General features: G+C 37.3%; 21 non-coding genes across 21 annotated transcripts; 11 read left to right on the forward strand and 10 right to left on the reverse strand.

Annotated features, from left to right (window-relative positions):
• The first annotated feature begins 438 nt into the window (after positions 1-438).
• On the forward strand, positions 439-509 carry Trnag-gcc (transfer RNA glycine (anticodon GCC)). The gene has a single exon. It is a non-coding gene; the product is annotated as a tRNA-Gly (tRNA).
• A 330-nt stretch (positions 510-839) lies between these two features.
• Trnae-uuc (transfer RNA glutamic acid (anticodon UUC)) lies at positions 840-911 on the reverse strand. The gene has a single exon. It is a non-coding gene; the product is annotated as a tRNA-Glu (tRNA).
• Positions 912-1,538: 627 nt separating this feature from the next.
• Trnag-gcc (transfer RNA glycine (anticodon GCC)) lies at positions 1,539-1,609 on the forward strand. The gene has a single exon. It is a non-coding gene; the product is annotated as a tRNA-Gly (tRNA).
• A 330-nt stretch (positions 1,610-1,939) lies between these two features.
• Trnae-uuc (transfer RNA glutamic acid (anticodon UUC)) lies at positions 1,940-2,011 on the reverse strand. The gene has a single exon. It is a non-coding gene; the product is annotated as a tRNA-Glu (tRNA).
• A 627-nt stretch (positions 2,012-2,638) lies between these two features.
• Positions 2,639-2,709, forward strand: Trnag-gcc (transfer RNA glycine (anticodon GCC)). Its single transcript has one exon. It is a non-coding gene; the product is annotated as a tRNA-Gly (tRNA).
• Positions 2,710-3,039: 330 nt separating this feature from the next.
• On the reverse strand, positions 3,040-3,111 carry Trnae-uuc (transfer RNA glutamic acid (anticodon UUC)). Its single transcript has one exon. It is a non-coding gene; the product is annotated as a tRNA-Glu (tRNA).
• Positions 3,112-3,738: 627 nt separating this feature from the next.
• Positions 3,739-3,809, forward strand: Trnag-gcc (transfer RNA glycine (anticodon GCC)). The gene has a single exon. It is a non-coding gene; the product is annotated as a tRNA-Gly (tRNA).
• Positions 3,810-4,139: 330 nt separating this feature from the next.
• Positions 4,140-4,211, reverse strand: Trnae-uuc (transfer RNA glutamic acid (anticodon UUC)). The gene has a single exon. It is a non-coding gene; the product is annotated as a tRNA-Glu (tRNA).
• Positions 4,212-4,838: 627 nt separating this feature from the next.
• On the forward strand, positions 4,839-4,909 carry Trnag-gcc (transfer RNA glycine (anticodon GCC)). The gene has a single exon. It is a non-coding gene; the product is annotated as a tRNA-Gly (tRNA).
• Positions 4,910-5,239: 330 nt separating this feature from the next.
• Positions 5,240-5,311, reverse strand: Trnae-uuc (transfer RNA glutamic acid (anticodon UUC)). Its single transcript has one exon. It is a non-coding gene; the product is annotated as a tRNA-Glu (tRNA).
• A 627-nt stretch (positions 5,312-5,938) lies between these two features.
• Positions 5,939-6,009, forward strand: Trnag-gcc (transfer RNA glycine (anticodon GCC)). Its single transcript has one exon. It is a non-coding gene; the product is annotated as a tRNA-Gly (tRNA).
• Positions 6,010-6,339: 330 nt separating this feature from the next.
• Trnae-uuc (transfer RNA glutamic acid (anticodon UUC)) lies at positions 6,340-6,411 on the reverse strand. Its single transcript has one exon. It is a non-coding gene; the product is annotated as a tRNA-Glu (tRNA).
• Positions 6,412-7,038: 627 nt separating this feature from the next.
• Trnag-gcc (transfer RNA glycine (anticodon GCC)) lies at positions 7,039-7,109 on the forward strand. The gene has a single exon. It is a non-coding gene; the product is annotated as a tRNA-Gly (tRNA).
• A 330-nt stretch (positions 7,110-7,439) lies between these two features.
• Trnae-uuc (transfer RNA glutamic acid (anticodon UUC)) lies at positions 7,440-7,511 on the reverse strand. Its single transcript has one exon. It is a non-coding gene; the product is annotated as a tRNA-Glu (tRNA).
• Positions 7,512-9,560: 2,049 nt separating this feature from the next.
• On the forward strand, positions 9,561-9,631 carry Trnag-gcc (transfer RNA glycine (anticodon GCC)). Its single transcript has one exon. It is a non-coding gene; the product is annotated as a tRNA-Gly (tRNA).
• A 330-nt stretch (positions 9,632-9,961) lies between these two features.
• Trnae-uuc (transfer RNA glutamic acid (anticodon UUC)) lies at positions 9,962-10,033 on the reverse strand. The gene has a single exon. It is a non-coding gene; the product is annotated as a tRNA-Glu (tRNA).
• A 626-nt stretch (positions 10,034-10,659) lies between these two features.
• Positions 10,660-10,730, forward strand: Trnag-gcc (transfer RNA glycine (anticodon GCC)). Its single transcript has one exon. It is a non-coding gene; the product is annotated as a tRNA-Gly (tRNA).
• Positions 10,731-11,060: 330 nt separating this feature from the next.
• Positions 11,061-11,132, reverse strand: Trnae-uuc (transfer RNA glutamic acid (anticodon UUC)). Its single transcript has one exon. It is a non-coding gene; the product is annotated as a tRNA-Glu (tRNA).
• A 627-nt stretch (positions 11,133-11,759) lies between these two features.
• On the forward strand, positions 11,760-11,830 carry Trnag-gcc (transfer RNA glycine (anticodon GCC)). Its single transcript has one exon. It is a non-coding gene; the product is annotated as a tRNA-Gly (tRNA).
• Positions 11,831-12,160: 330 nt separating this feature from the next.
• Positions 12,161-12,232, reverse strand: Trnae-uuc (transfer RNA glutamic acid (anticodon UUC)). The gene has a single exon. It is a non-coding gene; the product is annotated as a tRNA-Glu (tRNA).
• A 627-nt stretch (positions 12,233-12,859) lies between these two features.
• Trnag-gcc (transfer RNA glycine (anticodon GCC)) lies at positions 12,860-12,930 on the forward strand. The gene has a single exon. It is a non-coding gene; the product is annotated as a tRNA-Gly (tRNA).
• Positions 12,931-13,224: the final 294 nt, after the last annotated feature.

The following is a 13,224-nucleotide window of genomic DNA, read 5'->3' on the forward strand; positions in this document are numbered from 1 at the left end:
AAGTGTTTTTTGTTCGATCTAAAAAAAAAAAAAATCTCACGGCATTGGTAATGTACAGGTAGTTTGTCGGCAAAACCTTCCAACCTGAAATTTATGTACAGTGGACGCGTAATTAATGTTCATTCACAGAATTGGATTAATTAACCACTCCCCCTTTTTACATCTTAATTTTCATTGTGAAGCGGTTTCATTTGAATAAGACGCGAAACCGCCGGCATACTAAGCATAGCATTTGAGTCGCGAGATTATGTCGCAGATTACCAATTGAATAAGTACTAAATGCCCGTCGATTTTCTCTTGTCAAACATGTTTTTCGTGTTTCTACATGTTGTACCGACAATAATGTATAATAAACATGCCATCTATCATACATACCATGTAACACGTGGTAATCATGTACTGTCCTTATATGATCGAGTTAGACATCTTGGGTTATAAGCATCGGTGGTTCAGTGGTAGAATGCTCGCCTGCCACGCGGGCGGCCCGGGTTCGATTCCCGGCCGATGCATTTCTTTTTTCTTATCTTTGCCACTTTCTAATGTACCAACTGGCAATGAAGAATGAGGAATGCAAAGCATTACAGTTTCAATACTTAACAATAATGGACGTTTGTTTGAAATGTGCGACGGTGTTACAACATATAAAGAACTACTACGGTCTTTTTTGAAAGTGTTCGTTTACAAATCTATGTCATTCAAAGGATGAATTATTTTCTTTGTCAGATGAAAGTCAGAAAGGTCTTAACTAAATAATCTCCTCATCTGAAACTCAACTTTTTTTCCCTTAATGGCATGTATTACAACAACAGTAATGTGATAAAGATGACCAAAAACTAAAGCTCCGATGCCGGGAATCGAACCCGGGCCGTCTGGGTGAAAACCAGAAATCCTAACCACTAGACCACATCGGACTTAGTATAACTACCTTAATTTAAGCTACATATAAGCAAGGTCAAGAATAGTTGATTACTTTGCTTAAACCATGTTTGTGTCAACATATGATTTGATAACTGTGAGGTGAGAGTCTGCGTGAAAGTATGTTATTTCAAAGTTAATCCTTTCTACCTTTCTTATCCACACTTAAAGCAGTAATGCTTTGAAAGTGTTTTTTGTTCGATCTAAAAAAAAAAAAAATCTCACGGCATTGGTAATGTACAGGTAGTTTGTCGGCAAAACCTTCCAACCTGAAATTTATGTACAGTGGACGCGTAATTAATGTTCATTCACAGAATTGGATTAATTAACCACTCCCCCTTTTTACATCTTAATTTTCATTGTGAAGCGGTTTCATTTGAATAAGACGCGAAACCGCCGGCATACTAAGCATAGCATTTGAGTCGCGAGATTATGTCGCAGATTACCAATTGAATAAGTACTAAATGCCCGTCGATTTTCTCTTGTCAAACATGTTTTTCGTGTTTCTACATGTTGTACCGACAATAATGTATAATAAACATGCCATCTATCATACATACCATGTAACACGTGGTAATCATGTACTGTCCTTATATGATCGAGTTAGACATCTTGGGTTATAAGCATCGGTGGTTCAGTGGTAGAATGCTCGCCTGCCACGCGGGCGGCCCGGGTTCGATTCCCGGCCGATGCATTTCTTTTTTCTTATCTTTGCCACTTTCTAATGTACCAACTGGCAATGAAGAATGAGGAATGCAAAGCATTACAGTTTCAATACTTAACAATAATGGACGTTTGTTTGAAATGTGCGACGGTGTTACAACATATAAAGAACTACTACGGTCTTTTTTGAAAGTGTTCGTTTACAAATCTATGTCATTCAAAGGATGAATTATTTTCTTTGTCAGATGAAAGTCAGAAAGGTCTTAACTAAATAATCTCCTCATCTGAAACTCAACTTTTTTTCCCTTAATGGCATGTATTACAACAACAGTAATGTGATAAAGATCACCAAAAACTAAAGCTCCGATGCCGGGAATCGAACCCGGGCCGTCTGGGTGAAAACCAGAAATCCTAACCACTAGACCACATCGGACTTAGTATAACTACCTTAATTTAAGCTACATATAAGCAAGGTCAAGAATAGTTGATTACTTTGCTTAAACCATGTTTGTGTCAACATATGATTTGATAACTGTGAGGTGAGAGTCTGCGTGAAAGTATGTTATTTCAAAGTTAATCCTTTCTACCTTTCTTATCCACACTTAAAGCAGTAATGCTTTGAAAGTGTTTTTTGTTCGATCTAAAAAAAAAAAAAATCTCACGGCATTGGTAATGTACAGGTAGTTTGTCGGCAAAACCTTCCAACCTGAAATTTATGTACAGTGGACGCGTAATTAATGTTCATTCACAGAATTGGATTAATTAACCACTCCCCCTTTTTACATCTTAATTTTCATTGTGAAGCGGTTTCATTTGAATAAGACGCGAAACCGCCGGCATACTAAGCATAGCATTTGAGTCGCGAGATTATGTCGCAGATTACCAATTGAATAAGTACTAAATGCCCGTCGATTTTCTCTTGTCAAACATGTTTTTCGTGTTTCTACATGTTGTACCGACAATAATGTATAATAAACATGCCATCTATCATACATACCATGTAACACGTGGTAATCATGTACTGTCCTTATATGATCGAGTTAGACATCTTGGGTTATAAGCATCGGTGGTTCAGTGGTAGAATGCTCGCCTGCCACGCGGGCGGCCCGGGTTCGATTCCCGGCCGATGCATTTCTTTTTTCTTATCTTTGCCACTTTCTAATGTACCAACTGGCAATGAAGAATGAGGAATGCAAAGCATTACAGTTTCAATACTTAACAATAATGGACGTTTGTTTGAAATGTGCGACGGTGTTACAACATATAAAGAACTACTACGGTCTTTTTTGAAAGTGTTCGTTTACAAATCTATGTCATTCAAAGGATGAATTATTTTCTTTGTCAGATGAAAGTCAGAAAGGTCTTAACTAAATAATCTCCTCATCTGAAACTCAACTTTTTTTCCCTTAATGGCATGTATTACAACAACAGTAATGTGATAAAGATGACCAAAAACTAAAGCTCCGATGCCGGGAATCGAACCCGGGCCGTCTGGGTGAAAACCAGAAATCCTAACCACTAGACCACATCGGACTTAGTATAACTACCTTAATTTAAGCTACATATAAGCAAGGTCAAGAATAGTTGATTACTTTGCTTAAACCATGTTTGTGTCAACATATGATTTGATAACTGTGAGGTGAGAGTCTGCGTGAAAGTATGTTATTTCAAAGTTAATCCTTTCTACCTTTCTTATCCACACTTAAAGCAGTAATGCTTTGAAAGTGTTTTTTGTTCGATCTAAAAAAAAAAAAAATCTCACGGCATTGGTAATGTACAGGTAGTTTGTCGGCAAAACCTTCCAACCTGAAATTTATGTACAGTGGACGCGTAATTAATGTTCATTCACAGAATTGGATTAATTAACCACTCCCCCTTTTTACATCTTAATTTTCATTGTGAAGCGGTTTCATTTGAATAAGACGCGAAACCGCCGGCATACTAAGCATAGCATTTGAGTCGCGAGATTATGTCGCAGATTACCAATTGAATAAGTACTAAATGCCCGTCGATTTTCTCTTGTCAAACATGTTTTTCGTGTTTCTACATGTTGTACCGACAATAATGTATAATAAACATGCCATCTATCATACATACCATGTAACACGTGGTAATCATGTACTGTCCTTATATGATCGAGTTAGACATCTTGGGTTATAAGCATCGGTGGTTCAGTGGTAGAATGCTCGCCTGCCACGCGGGCGGCCCGGGTTCGATTCCCGGCCGATGCATTTCTTTTTTCTTATCTTTGCCACTTTCTAATGTACCAACTGGCAATGAAGAATGAGGAATGCAAAGCATTACAGTTTCAATACTTAACAATAATGGACGTTTGTTTGAAATGTGCGACGGTGTTACAACATATAAAGAACTACTACGGTCTTTTTTGAAAGTGTTCGTTTACAAATCTATGTCATTCAAAGGATGAATTATTTTCTTTGTCAGATGAAAGTCAGAAAGGTCTTAACTAAATAATCTCCTCATCTGAAACTCAACTTTTTTTCCCTTAATGGCATGTATTACAACAACAGTAATGTGATAAAGATGACCAAAAACTAAAGCTCCGATGCCGGGAATCGAACCCGGGCCGTCTGGGTGAAAACCAGAAATCCTAACCACTAGACCACATCGGACTTAGTATAACTACCTTAATTTAAGCTACATATAAGCAAGGTCAAGAATAGTTGATTACTTTGCTTAAACCATGTTTGTGTCAACATATGATTTGATAACTGTGAGGTGAGAGTCTGCGTGAAAGTATGTTATTTCAAAGTTAATCCTTTCTACCTTTCTTATCCACACTTAAAGCAGTAATGCTTTGAAAGTGTTTTTTGTTCGATCTAAAAAAAAAAAAAATCTCACGGCATTGGTAATGTACAGGTAGTTTGTCGGCAAAACCTTCCAACCTGAAATTTATGTACAGTGGACGCGTAATTAATGTTCATTCACAGAATTGGATTAATTAACCACTCCCCCTTTTTACATCTTAATTTTCATTGTGAAGCGGTTTCATTTGAATAAGACGCGAAACCGCCGGCATACTAAGCATAGCATTTGAGTCGCGAGATTATGTCGCAGATTACCAATTGAATAAGTACTAAATGCCCGTCGATTTTCTCTTGTCAAACATGTTTTTCGTGTTTCTACATGTTGTACCGACAATAATGTATAATAAACATGCCATCTATCATACATACCATGTAACACGTGGTAATCATGTACTGTCCTTATATGATCGAGTTAGACATCTTGGGTTATAAGCATCGGTGGTTCAGTGGTAGAATGCTCGCCTGCCACGCGGGCGGCCCGGGTTCGATTCCCGGCCGATGCATTTCTTTTTTCTTATCTTTGCCACTTTCTAATGTACCAACTGGCAATGAAGAATGAGGAATGCAAAGCATTACAGTTTCAATACTTAACAATAATGGACGTTTGTTTGAAATGTGCGACGGTGTTACAACATATAAAGAACTACTACGGTCTTTTTTGAAAGTGTTCGTTTACAAATCTATGTCATTCAAAGGATGAATTATTTTCTTTGTCAGATGAAAGTCAGAAAGGTCTTAACTAAATAATCTCCTCATCTGAAACTCAACTTTTTTTCCCTTAATGGCATGTATTACAACAACAGTAATGTGATAAAGATGACCAAAAACTAAAGCTCCGATGCCGGGAATCGAACCCGGGCCGTCTGGGTGAAAACCAGAAATCCTAACCACTAGACCACATCGGACTTAGTATAACTACCTTAATTTAAGCTACATATAAGCAAGGTCAAGAATAGTTGATTACTTTGCTTAAACCATGTTTGTGTCAACATATGATTTGATAACTGTGAGGTGAGAGTCTGCGTGAAAGTATGTTATTTCAAAGTTAATCCTTTCTACCTTTCTTATCCACACTTAAAGCAGTAATGCTTTGAAAGTGTTTTTTGTTCGATCTAAAAAAAAAAAAAATCTCACGGCATTGGTAATGTACAGGTAGTTTGTCGGCAAAACCTTCCAACCTGAAATTTATGTACAGTGGACGCGTAATTAATGTTCATTCACAGAATTGGATTAATTAACCACTCCCCCTTTTTACATCTTAATTTTCATTGTGAAGCGGTTTCATTTGAATAAGACGCGAAACCGCCGGCATACTAAGCATAGCATTTGAGTCGCGAGATTATGTCGCAGATTACCAATTGAATAAGTACTAAATGCCCGTCGATTTTCTCTTGTCAAACATGTTTTTCGTGTTTCTACATGTTGTACCGACAATAATGTATAATAAACATGCCATCTATCATACATACCATGTAACACGTGGTAATCATGTACTGTCCTTATATGATCGAGTTAGACATCTTGGGTTATAAGCATCGGTGGTTCAGTGGTAGAATGCTCGCCTGCCACGCGGGCGGCCCGGGTTCGATTCCCGGCCGATGCATTTCTTTTTTCTTATCTTTGCCACTTTCTAATGTACCAACTGGCAATGAAGAATGAGGAATGCAAAGCATTACAGTTTCAATACTTAACAATAATGGACGTTTGTTTGAAATGTGCGACGGTGTTACAACATATAAAGAACTACTACGGTCTTTTTTGAAAGTGTTCGTTTACAAATCTATGTCATTCAAAGGATGAATTATTTTCTTTGTCAGATGAAAGTCAGAAAGGTCTTAACTAAATAATCTCCTCATCTGAAACTCAACTTTTTTTCCCTTAATGGCATGTATTACAACAACAGTAATGTGATAAAGATGACCAAAAACTAAAGCTCCGATGCCGGGAATCGAACCCGGGCCGTCTGGGTGAAAACCAGAAATCCTAACCACTAGACCACATCGGACTTAGTATAACTACCTTAATTTAAGCTACATATAAGCAAGGTCAAGAATAGTTGATTACTTTGCTTAAACCATGTTTGTGTCAACATATGATTTGATAACTGTGAGGTGAGAGTCTGCGTGAAAGTATGTTATTTCAAAGTTAATCCTTTCTACCTTTCTTATCCACACTTAAAGCAGTAATGCTTTGAAAGTGTTTTTTGTTCGATCTAAAAAAAAAAAAAATCTCACGGCATTGGTAATGTACAGGTAGTTTGTCGGCAAAACCTTCCAACCTGAAATTTATGTACAGTGGACGCGTAATTAATGTTCATTCACAGAATTGGATTAATTAACCACTCCCCCTTTTTACATCTTAATTTTCATTGTGAAGCGGTTTCATTTGAATAAGACGCGAAACCGCCGGCATACTAAGCATAGCATTTGAGTCGCGAGATTATGTCGCAGATTACCAATTGAATAAGTACTAAATGCCCGTCGATTTTCTCTTGTCAAACATGTTTTTCGTGTTTCTACATGTTGTACCGACAATAATGTATAATAAACATGCCATCTATCATACATACCATGTAACACGTGGTAATCATGTACTGTCCTTATATGATCGAGTTAGACATCTTGGGTTATAAGCATCGGTGGTTCAGTGGTAGAATGCTCGCCTGCCACGCGGGCGGCCCGGGTTCGATTCCCGGCCGATGCATTTCTTTTTTCTTATCTTTGCCACTTTCTAATGTACCAACTGGCAATGAAGAATGAGGAATGCAAAGCATTACAGTTTCAATACTTAACAATAATGGACGTTTGTTTGAAATGTGCGACGGTGTTACAACATATAAAGAACTACTACGGTCTTTTTTGAAAGTGTTCGTTTACAAATCTATGTCATTCAAAGGATGAATTATTTTCTTTGTCAGATGAAAGTCAGAAAGGTCTTAACTAAATAATCTCCTCATCTGAAACTCAACTTTTTTTCCCTTAATGGCATGTATTACAACAACAGTAATGTGATAAAGATGACCAAAAACTAAAGCTCCGATGCCGGGAATCGAACCCGGGCCGTCTGGGTGAAAACCAGAAATCCTAACCACTAGACCACATCGGACTTAGTATAACTACCTTAATTTAAGCTACATATAAGCAAGGTCAAGAATAGTTGATTACTTTGCTTAAACCATGTTTGTGTCAACATATGATTTGATAACTGTGAGGTGAGAGTCTGCGTGAAAGTATGTTATTTCAAAGTTAATCCTTTCTACCTTTCTTATCCACACTTAAAGCAGTAATGCTTTGAAAGTGTTTTTTGTTCGATCTAAAAAAAAAAAAAAATCTCACGGCATTGGTAATGTACAGGTAGTTTGTCGGCAAAACCTTCCAACCTGAAATTTATGTACAGTGGACGCGTAATTAATGTTCATTCACAGAATTGGATTAATTAACCACTCCCCCTTTTTACATCTTAATTTTCATTGTGAAGCGGTTTCATTTGAATAAGACGCGAAACCGCCGGCATACTAAGCATAGCATTTGAGTCGCGAGCAGGCGCGTAGCAACCCGTACGCAAAAACGCAGTTGCGTACACATCGAAAATCTCACAAAAATAAAAATATGGTAAATCTAGTAAGAATTTAACTAAAGTAATGAAGTTAATAATAAAAAAAAAAAATATGTTAATGATCACTTTGTAGCTATATTCCGTTCCGAAAACTAGTCTTCCCTTTTCATTTACGAAATCAGCATCGTGATTCTGTTGCTGATACAAACAATTTAAAATGGCTTAGTCATCCGGGTGTCAAAATACAATTGTCACGTCTTCTATGCCTCCTTACCCTGACATCTTTTCTGAAGATTCCAAAATAACTGATGGAATAAAATATGACATTCTTTAGAGACCATGAACACCAATTCATTCTAATGAAACTGAACATGTATCTGCCTTTCGTCGATCATTTGATAGCAGAGTTGAATACAAGACTTCTGACAGCAGAGCCACGTTATGTCGCACAAAAGTTAATCCCAAAAAAACATTGACCAACTTACTTTAGCTGTTGGGGACATAATCTTTAATGAAATGCAGATGATGCCCATGTTACAAAAGACGAATTTCAAGATCGAAATTCGGAGATGGTTAACAAAATGGACTGGATATTTTGATAACATTCCTAACAAGCTGCAGGAAACGTTAAATGTTATAAACCAAGGATACCCGGGAATCTTTCAGATACTTAATGTATTTGCATGTATGCCGGTCTCGACGCCAACGTGGGCAGAACGGTTCTTTAGTACCATGAGAAGAGTGAAGACCTAGTTGAGAAAAACAATGAAAACGAATCGTTTATCTGGACTTGGTCTTTTGAACATATACTAAGAAAACAAAATTAAAACAGACACGGTTTTGGACATCTTTAGTAGAAAAAAGAAAGGAAACGGGCATTGATTTTTCATAATTAACTTTGAGAGAGAAAAAAGCTGAAAAACACGTGCCACACTGCTTGTTTACTCATAAAATAAAACATAAAGATATGTGTCTAATTCGAATTTTTATTTATGTATTATCTCAATAAGAAAAATACCATTTAAGTTGCACAGTGTTGGCTTAGAAATTAGTTTGTTTTCTAATATAAAGTGGGTTCAGCATGATTAGGTAACAAATAAAATATACCTAATCAAGCCATTTTAACCCACTATACATAAGAAAAGAAAAAACAAATTGTTAAGCCCAACAGTACGGGTTTCTTTGTTTTTCTCTGATTATTTATTTCCAAAGTTGACTTGTTTCTCCTGAAAGTAAGATTTCTGTGAGGACATTTTAAGTCCTCGGAAATTGCGAGAATGCAGGATTTTGCACCATTTATCCCAGAGCATCTGGGGGCCTTCAGCGGCCCCCATACCCCGGCCGTATGACTACCTTCTCCGGCATTGCGTACACATCAAAATTGCCTAGCTACGCCCCTGGCGAGATTATGTCGCAGATTACCAATTGAATAAGTACTAAATGCCCGTCGATTTTCTCTTGTCAAACATGTTTTTCGTGTTTCTACATGTTGTACCGACAATAATGTATAATAAACATGCCATCTATCATACATACCATGTAACACGTGGTAATCATGTACTGTCCTTATATGATCGAGTTAGACATCTTGGGTTATAAGCATCGGTGGTTCAGTGGTAGAATGCTCGCCTGCCACGCGGGCGGCCCGGGTTCGATTCCCGGCCGATGCATTTCTTTTTTCTTATCTTTGCCACTTTCTAATGTACCAACTGGCAATGAAGAATGAGGAATGCAAAGCATTACAGTTTCAATACTTAACAATAATGGACGTTTGTTTGAAATGTGCGACGGTGTTACAACATATAAAGAACTACTACGGTCTTTTTTGAAAGTGTTCGTTTACAAATCTATGTCATTCAAAGGATGAATTATTTTCTTTGTCAGATGAAAGTCAGAAAGGTCTTAACTAAATAATCTCCTCATCTGAAACTCAACTTTTTTTCCCTTAATGGCATGTATTACAACAACAGTAATGTGATAAAGATGACCAAAAACTAAAGCTCCGATGCCGGGAATCGAACCCGGGCCGTCTGGGTGAAAACCAGAAATCCTAACCACTAGACCACATCGGACTTAGTATAACTACCTTAATTTAAGCTACATATAAGCAAGGTCAAGAATAGTTGATTACTTTGCTTAAACCATGTTTGTGTCAACATATGATTTGATAACTGTGAGGTGAGAGTCTGCGTGAAAGTATGTTATTTCAAAGTTAATCCTTTCTACCTTTCTTATCCACACTTAAAGCAGTAATGCTTTGAAAGTGTTTTTTGTTCGATCTAAAAAAAAAAAAATCTCACGGCATTGGTAATGTACAGGTAGTTTGTCGGCAAAACCTTCCAACCTGAAATTTATGTACAGTGGACGCGTAATTAATGTTCATTCACAGAATTGGATTAATTAACCACTCCCCCTTTTTACATCTTAATTTTCATTGTGAAGCGGTTTCATTTGAATAAGACGCGAAACCGCCGGCATACTAAGCATAGCATTTGAGTCGCGAGATTATGTCGCAGATTACCAATTGAATAAGTACTAAATGCCCGTCGATTTTCTCTTGTCAAACATGTTTTTCGTGTTTCTACATGTTGTACCGACAATAATGTATAATAAACATGCCATCTATCATACATACCATGTAACACGTGGTAATCATGTACTGTCCTTATATGATCGAGTTAGACATCTTGGGTTATAAGCATCGGTGGTTCAGTGGTAGAATGCTCGCCTGCCACGCGGGCGGCCCGGGTTCGATTCCCGGCCGATGCATTTCTTTTTTCTTATCTTTGCCACTTTCTAATGTACCAACTGGCAATGAAGAATGAGGAATGCAAAGCATTACAGTTTCAATACTTAACAATAATGGACGTTTGTTTGAAATGTGCGACGGTGTTACAACATATAAAGAACTACTACGGTCTTTTTTGAAAGTGTTCGTTTACAAATCTATGTCATTCAAAGGATGAATTATTTTCTTTGTCAGATGAAAGTCAGAAAGGTCTTAACTAAATAATCTCCTCATCTGAAACTCAACTTTTTTTCCCTTAATGGCATGTATTACAACAACAGTAATGTGATAAAGATGACCAAAAACTAAAGCTCCGATGCCGGGAATCGAACCCGGGCCGTCTGGGTGAAAACCAGAAATCCTAACCACTAGACCACATCGGACTTAGTATAACTACCTTAATTTAAGCTACATATAAGCAAGGTCAAGAATAGTTGATTACTTTGCTTAAACCATGTTTGTGTCAACATATGATTTGATAACTGTGAGGTGAGAGTCTGCGTGAAAGTATGTTATTTCAAAGTTAATCCTTTCTACCTTTCTTATCCACACTTAAAGCAGTAATGCTTTGAAAGTGTTTTTTGTTCGATCTAAAAAAAAAAAAAATCTCACGGCATTGGTAATGTACAGGTAGTTTGTCGGCAAAACCTTCCAACCTGAAATTTATGTACAGTGGACGCGTAATTAATGTTCATTCACAGAATTGGATTAATTAACCACTCCCCCTTTTTACATCTTAATTTTCATTGTGAAGCGGTTTCATTTGAATAAGACGCGAAACCGCCGGCATACTAAGCATAGCATTTGAGTCGCGAGATTATGTCGCAGATTACCAATTGAATAAGTACTAAATGCCCGTCGATTTTCTCTTGTCAAACATGTTTTTCGTGTTTCTACATGTTGTACCGACAATAATGTATAATAAACATGCCATCTATCATACATACCATGTAACACGTGGTAATCATGTACTGTCCTTATATGATCGAGTTAGACATCTTGGGTTATAAGCATCGGTGGTTCAGTGGTAGAATGCTCGCCTGCCACGCGGGCGGCCCGGGTTCGATTCCCGGCCGATGCATTTCTTTTTTCTTATCTTTGCCACTTTCTAATGTACCAACTGGCAATGAAGAATGAGGAATGCAAAGCATTACAGTTTCAATACTTAACAATAATGGACGTTTGTTTGAAATGTGCGACGGTGTTACAACATATAAAGAACTACTACGGTCTTTTTTGAAAGTGTTCGTTTACAAATCTATGTCATTCAAAGGATGAATTATTTTCTTTGTCAGATGAAAGTCAGAAAGGTCTTAACTAAATAATCTCCTCATCTGAAACTCAACTTTTTTTCCCTTAATGGTATGTATTACAACAACAGTAATGTGATAAAGATGACCAAAAACTAAAGCTCCGATGCCGGGAATCGAACCCGGGCCGTCTGGGTGAAAACCAGAAATCCTAACCACTAGACCACATCGGACTTAGTATAACTACCTTAATTTAAGCTACATATAAGCAAGGTCAAGAATAGTTGATTACTTTGCTTAAACCATGTTTGTGTCAACATATGATTTGATAACTGTGAGGTGAGAGTCTGCGTGAAAGTATGTTATTTCAAAGTTAATCCTTTCTACCTTTCTTATCCACACTTAAAGCAGTAATGCTTTGAAAGTGTTTTTTGTTCGATCTAAAAAAAAAAAAAATCTCACGGCATTGGTAATGTACAGGTAGTTTGTCGGCAAAACCTTCCAACCTGAAATTTATGTACAGTGGACGCGTAATTAATGTTCATTCACAGAATTGGATTAATTAACCACTCCCCCTTTTTACATCTTAATTTTCATTGTGAAGCGGTTTCATTTGAATAAGACGCGAAACCGCCGGCATACTAAGCATAGCATTTGAGTCGCGAGATTATGTCGCAGATTACCAATTGAATAAGTACTAAATGCCCGTCGATTTTCTCTTGTCAAACATGTTTTTCGTGTTTCTACATGTTGTACCGACAATAATGTATAATAAACATGCCATCTATCATACATACCATGTAACACGTGGTAATCATGTACTGTCCTTATATGATCGAGTTAGACATCTTGGGTTATAAGCATCGGTGGTTCAGTGGTAGAATGCTCGCCTGCCACGCGGGCGGCCCGGGTTCGATTCCCGGCCGATGCATTTCTTTTTTCTTATCTTTGCCACTTTCTAATGTACCAACTGGCAATGAAGAATGAGGAATGCAAAGCATTACAGTTTCAATACTTAACAATAATGGACGTTTGTTTGAAATGTGCGACGGTGTTACAACATATAAAGAACTACTACGGTCTTTTTTGAAAGTGTTCGTTTACAAATCTATGTCATTCAAAGGATGAATTATTTTCTTTGTCAGATGAAAGTCAGAAAGGTCTTAACTAAATAATCTCCTCATCTGAAACTCAACTTTTTTTCCCTTAATGGCATGTATTACAA

The sequence above is a fragment of the Mytilus galloprovincialis genome, chromosome 11, assembly GCF_965363235.1.
Source record: "Mytilus galloprovincialis chromosome 11, xbMytGall1.hap1.1, whole genome shotgun sequence".
NCBI classification, from domain to species: Eukaryota; Metazoa; Mollusca; class Bivalvia; order Mytilida; family Mytilidae; genus Mytilus; species Mytilus galloprovincialis.